This window comes from Amblyomma americanum, chromosome 4 (genome assembly GCF_052857255.1).
Source record: "Amblyomma americanum isolate KBUSLIRL-KWMA chromosome 4, ASM5285725v1, whole genome shotgun sequence".
In the NCBI taxonomy this organism is placed as follows: Eukaryota; Metazoa; Arthropoda; class Arachnida; order Ixodida; family Ixodidae; genus Amblyomma; species Amblyomma americanum.
Genome location: NC_135500.1, coordinates 98,863,292 through 98,875,605, shown reverse-complemented (window position 1 = coordinate 98,875,605; position 12,314 = coordinate 98,863,292). Strand labels below are relative to the sequence as shown.

Here is a 12,314-nt window from a genome sequence, read left to right as displayed (position 1 = left end):
CGTTCGGACAGCTGCGCGAAGCAGAGAGCCCTATAGTTCTCACATTCTCGCAAAGAAGAAAAAGTCCCCAAAACAGACAGACAGACAGACAGACAGACAGACAGACAGACAGACAGACAGACAGACAGACAGACAGACAGACAGACAGACAGACAGACAGACAGACAGACAGACAGACAGACAGACAGACAGACAGACAGACAGACAGACAGACAGACAGACAGACAGACAGACAGACAGACAGACAGACAGACAGACAGACAGACAGACAGACAGACAGACAGACAGACAGACAGACAGACAGACAGACAGACAGACAGACAGAGACAGACAGACAGACAGACAGACAGACAGACAGACAGACAGACAGACAGACAGACAGACAGACAGACAGACAGACAGACAGAGACAGACAGACAGACAGACAGACAGACAGACAGACAGACAGACAGACAGACAGACAGACAGACAGACAGACAGACAGACAGACAGACAGACAGAGACAGAGACAGACAGACAGACAGACAGACAGACAGAAAAACTTTATTCAGCAAGTGAGTTTTAGACCCAGCTGGGTCCCTCGGCCACTGCGCGGTCCCGCACTGCATCAAGTAGGTCATGCCGGGACATGACGTCGGCAGCCCGAGTCACCGCAGCAAGCTGCGATGTCGGGTCTGCAGACATAAGCAGGACCTCCCAGTCCTCCCAGCTCGAGATGGCGTGCTGTCCCCGCGGGGGAGGGTCAGCAGGGCAGCCGAAAAGGATATGGGAGAGTGTGGCGTGGGGGTCACCACATAGGGAGCATGCAGGGGATGTGCCGCAATAGTGGGATAAAAGCTGAGGGGATGACAGAGAGCGGGTCTGGAGGCGTCTGAAGAGGATCTGTTGGGAGTGCGTAAGAGAGGGGTGGGGAGGACGGTAAGTCCGACGGTCCAAACGGGGAATTTGCGTGAGCTCCGCAAAGGTGTGCGCCCGCTCCCTCGAGAATCCGGGATCCAGACTGTCCTCGGCCCGGCAAATCAGACCTCGGGCCAATTTATCGGCAGCCTCGTTTCCAGGGTTCCCAGAGTGAGCCGGCACCCACTGAAGCTCTACCCTGCGCGGTAAATTTTGGGTAGGGGTGTTCAACAATTGCCAGGCAGGGGCGTGAATCCTGCCCCTGGCAAAGTCGGACAGAGCCGTTTTGGAGTCGCTGAAGATGTATTGGGCGTCCGAATGTGCAAGGGCTAGGGCGATGGCGGTCTCCTCTGCCTCCTCAGGCGTAGAGCCCGAGGGAAGACGGTGAGTTAGGGGGTGAGGTAGGGTTGGATTGTGGGCAACTGCTACCGCTTCATGCGCTGTACATGCGGCATCTACCCAAACGGCATCGTGGGCTTGCCCATAGTACTTATGGAGGGCATTAGCGCGAGCTACGCGGCGAGGGATGTAATATTGGGGATGGACGTTTCGAGGACGGGGTTTCACAACGAGAGCTGTATGGATGTGTCGAGGGATGGGTATAAAGGTTGACTGGTTAGCGGGTATGTTGATGCGAAGGGAGGAGAGTATATGGCGGCCAGTGGCGCTCGTGGCAAGTCTAAGGTACTGTGTCTGAAGGTGCGCGTCAACTAGTTCCTGAATGGTGTTATGCATGCCTAGTGCAAGAAGTTTGGCTGTGCTAGTGTTACGAGGTAGGTTTAGGGCTGCCTTAGTCGCAAGGCGGATCATTGCGTTCACGCGTTCGGTTTCCGTGCGGTTCAATTTGAGATATGGGGTTGCGTATAGAACGCGGCTAAGCGTAAATGCGTGCACTACTTTCATGTTGTCCGCTTCGTCTAAACCCTTGTTAAGGGAGGACACTCGGCGTAGAAGGTGCAACACGGATTGCGTGGAGGCCTTGAGCCTTTTAAGGGTATGTTCATTTCGTCCAGAATCCTGCAAGTGGAGGCCAAGGATGGAGAGGGTGGGTGTGATGGGGATAGGGGATCCTTTTAAATTGATTTGGATGGGCGAGTTAGCGCTAGATTTTGGCCTAATTAGGAAGAGCGCGGACTTAGATGGGGAACATTCGAGCCCGATGGATGACGCGTGAGAGGAGATGGTGTCTGCTGCTAACTGAAGAGTTTCCTCAATTTCCCCGTCAGAGCCATGAGTGGTGCATGTGGTAATATCATCAGCGTACAGGGTATGCTTTAGGTGTGGGATTAGAGCCAGTTTGTGAGCTAGGGGGATGAGAGCAACGTTAAAGAAAAGGGGAGAAAGGACCGCCCCTTGAGGGGTTCCGAGCTCTCCGAGTGTATAAGGGGATGTGGTAATCTGATCTATGTGCAGGGAGGCAGTGCGGCCCGAGAGAAACGCGCGAGCGTAATTGTAGGTTTTAGGACCTACCTGTGGAGCCTGCAGTTCCCGTAAGATGGCATCGTGTCGAATTCTGTCAAATGCCTTGGTGAGGTCAACTGCCAGGATAGGTTTAGTGTGGTGGGGGATGGTATCATCAAGCACGTCATGCGCAGATCGATGCGCACGAAATCCGAGCATACTGGGGGGAAAAGGTGGTTGTCTTCCATGTACGTTGTTAGCCGAGCAAGAATTATGTGCTCGAAGACCTTGCCTAGACAGGATGTAAGAGAAATGGGGCGGATGTTGTCTAGGGTGATAGGCTTGTGGTGTTTTGGAAAAAAAATATTTTTTCCATGCTTCCACGAGGCAGGGAGAGTACCTGCCTCCCAACATTCGTTAAATTAGTTGACTAAGTCAGAGACGGAAGCATCGTCAAGATTTATGATAGCTGCATTGGTAATTTGATCATCTCCGGGAGCGGTATTCCGTAATTTCAATAGGGCGGCGCGAAATTCTGATTCTGCAATAAGGGCGTCAAGTTCAGGCTGGGGTGGGCCTGCATAATCAGGATACTTACAAGGGAGACCGGGGGTTGTATAGGTGCATTTCGCCTGGGCGAGGAAGGCGTCGGTGTCCTGTCGATGGTTGTGAGCGAGGCGGCGAATGCTAAGGCGCGTCTAAGATTTGGATTGCGTGGGGTCTAGAATGTGCCGTAATAGATGCCAAGCGCGGGTTGTGGAGAGATTGCCGCGGAGACCGTCACAAACCTGAGCCCAGTTAGCTTTGCAAAGAGTGGCACTACATTGTATTATTTGGGATTGAATCTGGGCAAGTTTGAGTTTTAGTCTCCTATTGTGCTTCTGAGTCTTCCACCTTTGCGGTATGTTGTCCTGTGCTTGGAGGAGGTGGGCGAGCTTGCTGTCAATAACAGGGGTGTCTGGCGTAGAATCGAGCGTTTGAGTGTGTTGGCGAATGTGTTTTTGCAACTGAATAATCCAGGTGTCTATGTTGAAGGGGGCCTGTGTTGGCTGTGCTTGTCTAAATTTGTGGAGCGCGTCCCAATTAGTGTGCTTAATGGTAAATTTGCGCTGAGATCGGCGATAGTTTAGCGTTATTCGAATTAGGTGATGATCGCTGCCTAGTGTGGAAAGCATTCCTTCCCACTGCAGGTGGTCCAAGTTTCTACCGAGCGTGAGGTCTGGGCTAGTACCGGCAGTAACACTGTTACCAATCCGCGTAGGTAAGCTGAAATCATTAAAGATGGTCAGGTGGAGCGCCTGCGTCTGATTGTACAAAACTGTGCCTCTGTGGTTGGTGCGCCGATAGCCCCAGTCCACGTGAGCGCAATTAAAATCTCCGGCAATAAGTAGGGGGTCTGATCCGGCCAACTGGGTTGCGGATTTGAGAAGTGAGGGGAGTAAGTTAATTGGCTGACGTGGGAGAAGGTAGCAGTTAAGAAAGAACAGGCTTGATTTTGCAGGTGTGGGCCGTAAGACTTCAATAAGGCTGTTAGCGATAGGGGAGGTAATTACGTGCTCCACGTAATGCAAGGATTTACTGACATATGTGACCACCCGAGGAAGATCAGTGGGGTCTGAGGGGATAAAAGCGTATCCTGGCAGCTGCCTGCAAACATTGGCGTCCTGAATGGCGATAATGTCTGGTGGGGATGACGAACTTGCTATTATTTGCTGCAGAGGACCGCGCTTTCGCCGAAAGCCCCTGCAATTCCACTGAATAATCTGTAAAGAATTAGGGCCCGTCGGAGGAGCCATGTTGTTGGGTAGTGAGGGGAAGGAGGGGTGTGGAGAGTGGGACTGTGGGAGGATAGTCCGTTGAGAGTCCAGGAGTGAGGCGCACATAAGATGGTCATGAAATGCAGCTGAAAAAGCCCTATTGGGGTATTTAGCCGCCGGGTTCCTGCTAACCAGTTTGCATTGGCAAATGGTGAATTTTTTTAGGTTTGAAACTCCCAAAAGCCTTTTACGCGCGTTCAGTTCTCAGGGAGGACTTTAAACCATTTAAAGGAGCTATCGAACCCCTTCTGAAGAGAGCACATAAACTAGCTCAATCACTACATTCTTTCGTCATGAACACCTGAGACAAAAAATACACTTCAACAAGCAGCGGAGTGAGAACGCACAAACGCGCGCGAAAGTTGGCGCGCCTTTTGTGCCGACTTTTTCATGCTCGCGCCCTTCTCCGAAGCACGCTCGTACGCAGTTCTGTTCAGGAGATGGCTATTGGTTAGATTCTGTCAGACGTCTCGGCTGCGGCCAGTAAGCAGCGTCGTTCCGCGGGTCAGGAAACTCCGCCCTCCAGGGGAATTCCCTTGCCAGGTGCGCTAACGTCAGAGTGTGAGAAAATGACAAAAGCTGAGGGAGAGGTGCGAAGACGCCGAAATTCAAATTTTGGCTAAATATAACTAAGCTTCTACAAAACGCATTAAAAACTTCTTTCTGCAGGATGTTCGTGAAGCGGCGTCCTTTAACATCCCACAAATACCGCGCCTGTTTGAGAACCCGTTTCAGAGCCCCTTTAAACTGCCAACAGAAGGAGGCAGTCGGATTCACCTTCGTGCTGCTTCGTCAAGCCGTCTTTGCAGCAATGCCCGTCCGATGTAAGGTTGTGAGTGAAGAACTGGAAGTTTTATTGTTATATTCAGGAGACCAAAATGTGTGCGTATTTGGCGCGCGTATTCATTCCTGATATCTAAGGCTGCCATTGTGGAGATAGTGAATAATAATAATAATTGTTTTTTGGGGGAAAGAAAATGGCGCAGTATCTGTCTCATATATCGTTGGACACCTGAACTGTGCCGTAAGGGAAGGGATAAAGGAGGGAGTGAAAGAAGAAAGGAAGAAAGAGGTGCCGTAGTGGAGGGCTCCGGAATAATTTCGACCACCCGGGGATCTTTAACGTGCACTGACATCGCACAGCACACGGGCGCCTTAGGGTTTTTCCTCTAAAGCGCCCGTGTTCTGTGCGATGTCAGTGCGCGTTAAAGATCCCCAGTTGGTCGAAATTAGTGCTTTCTCTGCTTCGTAGAATGACAAAGTGTGACTACAAAACCGCGGAATTGTTGATTAATTTCTGATTTCTTGCTATACATTCGTCTTTAGCCATTCCATTTCATCAACATTTCACTTGTGCCGGAACATCACCCCAGACGTAGTCAGTATTTTGAGCAAATAAAAGGAAAGCCATCTAGTGTTCAACAATCAATTTGTGTGTTTGTACTCGCGCTGAGAGATTAACGGAGCGGGTCGCACGGGATGCGCCCTGGCGGCGAGTATTATATTATCCTAACTAAAAAAGAAATCTGTGGCACAGCTATCTGTTCAAAAATCAACTTATATTGGTCGCATGTTAAAAACCCTACTGCCCTATTCTGGTAGCCCCGCCACGGTGGCTCAGTGGTTAGAGCGCTCGACTACTTATCCGGAGTTCCCGGGTTCGAACCCGACCGCGGCGGCTGCGTTTTTATGGAGGGAAAACGCTAAGGCGCCCGTGTGCTGTGCGATGTCAGTGCACGTTAAAGATCCCCAGGTGGTCGAAATTATTCCGGAGCCCTCCACTACAGCACCTTTCTTCCTTTCTTCTTTCACTCCCTCCCTTATCCCTTCCCTTACGGCGCGGTTCAGGTGTCCAACGATATGTGAGACAGATACTGCGCCATTTCCTTTCCCCCAAAACCAATTATTATTATTATTCTGGCGTACTAAACCCCCCACTTCCCCCCCCCCCCTGTTTGCTCTTCCTTTTCTCATTTCACATTCAACACACACATTTGTCACAATTCTATTCAGCAAAATGGCACAGATCGCACGTTACGCTCAGCTTTCTGGCTGGGAAGCCACAGAGCGCGGCGTGAATATAGTTATATGTTTATTTGAGAAAATAAAACAGGCGCATGGCCATTTTTATGCAGTAAGCGTGGCAAAGGAATAAAGTGTCGTGAATTGGTAGCGCATCCCCGGCTTTCGAATGGGAACGCTATCGCGTGCCGATTCGAACAAGAGGACAGGAGAAGAGATCAAAGAAAACAAAACGAAGCCGTATTTATCATTTAAAGGAAAAGGGGGCAATAAGAAAGAGAAACCTAACAATAATAATAATCGGTTTTTGGGGAAAGGAAATGGCGCAGTATCTCTCTCATATATCGGCGGACACCTGAACCACACCGTAAGGGAGGGATAAATTTATCATTTAAAGGAAAAGGGGGCAATAAGAAAGTTCGAAACCGACCGCCGCGGCTGCTTTTCTATGGAGGAAAAACGCTGAGGCGCCTGTGTGCTGTGCGATGTCAGTGCACGTTAAAGATCACCAGGTGGTCGAAATTATTCCGGAGCCCTCAACTACGGCACCTCTTTCTTCCTTTCTTCTTTCACTTCCTCCTTTATCCCTTCCCTTACGGCGCGGTTCAGGTGTCCAACGATACATGAGACAGATCCTGCGCCATTTCCTTTCCCCAAGAACCAATCAACCAACTAACCAATTAATAGGAAGGGGAACACCATGAAACACAAACACACAACACGCGTACAACACTACAGAGCAAAAGCAAAGAGCTCACCAGGTACTCAGCGTCCCAGATGAAGCGGGGTTGCCTTGAAGACAGGGCGAACGCGGGTCGATGTAGTGCGACGCGTCGCTGGTGATGCGTCGAAGGAAGCGGCGGAAGGGAGCCAGGTGGTAGTAGGAGCAGAGAGGAACACAGGGAGGCACCTATGGTCTCTCGTCAAGACCCCGAAGAGCTTGGAAGCAGCAGGAAAAACGTAGCCAGTTCTCGTCGACGGCGTCACGAAATGCCGGAGCCTTAAAGGAGGCTATCCAAGAGTGCCTTTCGGCAGCAGACTCTCAGTCCATCGGCTGCCACCTCCACGCTTGCAATGAACGCAGGAGGCTTGCGTCGGTGATCCAAGGGAGGTCACGGCTGCACGGACCCAACGTCCGACGGTTGCCACCTCCACGCTTGAATGACACCACCTCCGCTGCGCTGTCCCCCTTCACACCTCAGTTTTCTGACACGTCAGCACTCCGCTCCTCTTGATCGCCACGGTCCCTGTCGCCGACGCCTTGCACACACCATCCGCATGTGCACAAAAGCAGCGCTCCGCTGTCCGAGGCACCACTGTCGACGCGCCGCGTTCAAAAATCCTCCGCAGATGTGTTGTGCACCTCACATATGCCCCCACTTCGAAAAGTTTTTTCACGTAGGAAAAATTGTCGTTGGTGCACACCACACTTACATTCAGGTTGTAAACAGACAGGTGAAACGCTGCCGAAGTCACCGAAGGCACTTCAGACAGTGACACATGGAGGCACACGGAAACGCTCACAGAGGAAACGTGGGGTCAAACACTATACATCTAGAAAAAGGGAAGATAAAACCATACAAAGCATCAGACACAAACTTTGAACACGTCTGTACCATAAAATCTAACATGTACACACTGAACAACATATGACAGGAGAACGAAAGAAGAAGAAAAACAACCTACAGAAAATAGTCACCGCCTGGTTATGGCCAATCCCCTATGTGGGTATGTGCCATTGTGTGAGGTCAACAACAACAACAACAACACTACCCCATGCGTTCGCGCAGGTCGCCATTGCAAACACATCGGATAGTAGCACTGTACTTTCGTATCCACCTCCGGCAGTTTATAAACGACTCGGACAATCAATGCCTACGTTTTGCGAGCCTGTCGCCTTTTTCGATTACGACAAAAGATGACGCCTGCACGGTCTCTTGGCACACACGCTCTTCGTATCTTTTCAGCATATTGATGTGAAAAGCTTCTTACTGTGGACCAAGTCGATCCAATAATCCATGTCGCTCTTTTTCCACAAACCACAAATGGACCTTTCCAGTGCATTAGCAGTTTATTGTGGCTGCTCGGCAAAAGAATCAGGGCACGATCTCCAATCCTTAAATGCCGCTTCCTGCTGTTCCTCTCATAGTATCTCCTCTGAGACTGTTGGCCATGCAACAAATTTTGATGTGCCGCTCTCAAAGTTTGATCGAGACGTTCTCTTAGATCGAGAACGTAACCATAGGTCGTCTTTCAACCCCATTCACTCTCCTAACTCGATCAAATTTTTTAGTTTTGCCCTCGTTTCTTTTTATGGGCCCAAGAAATGATTTTTTGAACAGCTTCATTCTGTCGCGCGGACGCCAATTGTCGCGAATTGGTAGTAATAATAATAATAATAATTGGTTTTGGGGAAAGGAAATGGCGCAATATCTGCCTCATATATCGCTGGACACCCGAACCGCGCCGTAAGGGAAAGGATAAAGGAGGAAGTGAAAGAAGAAAGGAAGAAAGAGGTGCCGTTGTGGAGGGCTCCGGAATAATTTCTACCACCTGGAGATCTTTAACGTGCTCTGACATCGCACAGCACACGGGCGCCTTAGCGCGTCCCCGACTTTCCGAAGGGGAACACTATCGCGTGCAGATTCGAACAAGAGTACAAGAGAACAAAGAGATCAAAGAAAACAAAACGAGGCCGTATTCATCATTTAAAAGAAAAGGGGTAAATAAGAAAGGAAAACGCCAAGAAACACAAACACACAACGCGCGTACAACACTACAGAATAAAAGGAAAAAGTTCACCAGGTATTGAGCGTCCCAAGTGAAGCGGGGTTGCCTTGCATACAGGGCGAACGCGGGTCGATTTAGTGCGATGTGTCGCTGGCGATGCGACGAAGGAAGCGGCGGAAGGGAGCCAGGTGGTAGTAGGAGCGGAGAGGAGCACAAGGAGACGCCGATGATTTCTCGTTAAGAGCCCGAGGAGCTTGGCAGCAGCAGGAAAAACGTAGCCAGGTCTCGTCGACGGCGTCACGAAATGCCGGAGGCTTAAAGGAGGCTATCCAAGAGTGCCTTTCGGCAGCACGGACCCTCTGTCCATCGGCTGGCACCTCCACGCTCGCAAGGAACGCAGTAGGCTTGCGTCGGTGATCCAAGGGAGGTCACGGCAGCACGGACCCAACGTCCGACGGCTGCCACCTCTACGCTTGAATGACACGAACACCGCTGCGCTGTCTCCCTTCACACCTCGGTTTTCTGACACGTGAGCTCTCCGCTGCTAGTGATCGCCACGGTGCCTGTCGCCGTCGCCTCACACATCCCATCCGCGCGTGCACAAGCGCAACGCTGGGCTGGCACGCGCAGAGCTCCGCTATCCGACGCACCACTATCGACGTGCCGCGTTCACAAATCCTCCACAGATGTGTTATGCACCTCACAAAAGACGGCAAACATTATGTGACATGGCTAGCGGATACCTAGATGTATAGCGCGAAAATTAAGTGGGCAAGAAATTTAAGCATCGCGCATCAAAATGTTCTGCTGACAAACGAGCAAATGAGACGGTCAAGCTCGCGTTCATCGTCACAGGTTTGGGCATTAAGTGCAGTGTCACCACCGCGGTCACCCCGCTCCATGCAGCAACTATACACGAACTCTCAGTGCTGCACCAGCTACGATCAGCACTGCACCGTTCGAAACTCTGCAGTGGCGCCTTTGTTTCCGTTAGCTGACCACGATAAATGGCGCGGTGGGAAGCTGCTCCGTCGTGGTCTAATGCCAGTCAAGGCGCCAAATAAGGTGTGCTCTGGTGCAGACGACGCCGCGAAGGACTACAACCATGATGGCACCGCAGCGGTGGCCTCGTCGTTTGAGCCTGCGCCTCGCATGCGGGGGGTGCGGTGTTCGATCCCCGGTGCCGCCGGGTACCCGCCGGTGATACAATGGGTACAAGCTTTCCCCTGGTCTGGCTCCCGGCTGGTTTAGAGTGAAATGCTTGGGAAATGGGCCTCTGACCCCACCTTGAGTCGGGTGAAAAATACTTTGTGCCATGGCGCTCTTTGGCCACAGATGCCCTTGCGCCATAAAAATCCGTCATCATCGATCATCACAATCAAGATGGCCCTTAACTGCTTCCGGTAAACGAACGCATGCGCAGTAGGTTTTCTATCGCATTGAGTGAGACACTTCGGCTGTAGCTCGTCGCTTCCAACCGCTTCTAGAAAGTTCAGGAAGACCAGCTTCCATTGCTGCCAAGGTACTGCAGGTTCGCCTGGCGTAGGCACGAATGGTGGGGGCGGCGGAAACGCTCTGACAGACATGATTTTGAAAGCACGGTTGTCGGAACACGAACTACGCTGGAGTACTCGACGCCATTATGTGCTGTCCGGTGTCCGGACGGTGTCAACGAACAGGTGCAGACGGCAGCTCAAGGTAGGCTTTCTTATTCTTAGTAGAGAGTGTGGGTTCCAACAAAGTGAAGTGCTGATGATGGCAGTACAGGCCGTGGAGACAACGAAACAAACTTCTGCGGCATACAACAGTAACCTACAGTCAATTTTTCTGTTGAATCGTGTACGTTAGTTCCTTTGTATGCTTCCTCGAATTGTGCATTTAAGTTTTTTATAACGCCTTCTTGCCTATCCCTTTGTTTCTTTCCTTGCTCCGTATTCCGCTCGTTTGCATATTCAACTGCTCGCTTACTTGTTGGCTTTGCAAGTTTCTTTCACTTAAGCGAACGCTAATGGACGGAAAACAGTGTAACAAGCGCTGTTCTTTGGATGCTCACTGTATGACCATAACCACAGCTACTCTGCTGTTTTCGTCTCCAACATGCACGTGCACCTATGCATGTGTTTCCATGCTCCTAATTTTCAGCGTGGATATTAATAAGGTACTCCCCTTCCCCCCCCTTCCTTCTTTTATGCTCCTGTAGCCGCTTCAGAAATCCTGTCGCAGCCCTTTAAGTACAAACCTCGACTCAGAAATTAAAAAAAATGAGAAAGAGAATAAAAAGGTTGTGGAGGTGCTGGGTATCGATCCCAGTACCTCTCGCATGCTAAGCGAGCGCTCTACCATCTGAGCTACACCCCCGACATAGTACACAGGTCACAGTCGGAAGTTATAGAGAGCTGATTACCTTGTCGGGTCACTCTCGCCGATGACCCAGATGGGATCCGGTTGGGAGCAGAGCCCATTCGACGTTGAGCAACCCAGCCGCAGCGGACGCTTGTAAATCTAGCCACCATTGCTCCTTTAACGGCGGTACGCTAGGTGTACCGCGTCAGCAATCTCATCAAGAGGCGAGCGTCGAGAACCAGAACGCGTCGGCTCGAAACTACTATGAAGTGTCTGCTTTTTCGTGGTATTAATTCATAAAGAGAGAAACATCCTTGAGGCTTCCCGATACGGCAAGACTTCTCAAGGACAAAAATTTCAAGTAACATGCTTATTCGGCGCAAGATACAGATAATACACTCTTCAAGCTGACGAGCCAATGTCTCGAATAAAAGCAAGTTGATGTTCACCTATTGGTCTAATTAACATTCGAAGCTTGAAGAACTTGTGCGTGGCTAAGCACAGAGAACAGATAGCGTGCCGGGAAAATAACAGTGGAACAGAAACGCATGATCGCACCCAGCTTCTGCAGTGACTTAACAGTAACCTTTCTCTGCCGCTTCTTTCACTTCTTCCGCTGCCGAGTGTCAGTTGAGGGAAATAATATGCCTTTCAGGGATCGCTTCAAGGGGTGCTGCGGACAACTACACCAAACTTTCATTCTGGGTCACATTCTGTACTTCAGCTTTTTATTGCAGATATATATTTGAAAATAATATTGAAGTATATTTTTTTCTCACACACACACCCACGTCACACACAAACTAGGCATTTGCACCATCTCTCTTTCCATTATACCCATGACGCACATACGCATAAGCAAAGACAGAGTGTAGAAGAAGGACGGCAAGTAGCTAGTGCACCGTTGTCTATGCGCACCCTGTCACGTCAAATATAGTAGTATGCAACTTAAAGAAACAGCAGTTGATAAGAATGGGCCATGGTCCGAGGCGTCCTATATTCGTCTGCTGACCAGTTACAACAGTAACAGTTAACAGCAACAGTTACAACAGCTTTTGATGTTTAGCCATATCAAACAAGGCAGAGGTACAAAAACCCTGTAAG

General features: G+C 50.4%; 1 non-coding gene across 1 annotated transcript; it reads right to left on the bottom strand.

Annotated features, from left to right (window-relative positions):
- Positions 1 to 11,152: 11,152 nt before the first annotated feature.
- TRNAA-AGC (transfer RNA alanine (anticodon AGC)) lies at positions 11,153 to 11,225 on the bottom strand. Its single transcript has one exon. It is a non-coding gene; the product is annotated as a tRNA-Ala (tRNA).
- Positions 11,226 to 12,314: the final 1,089 nt, after the last annotated feature.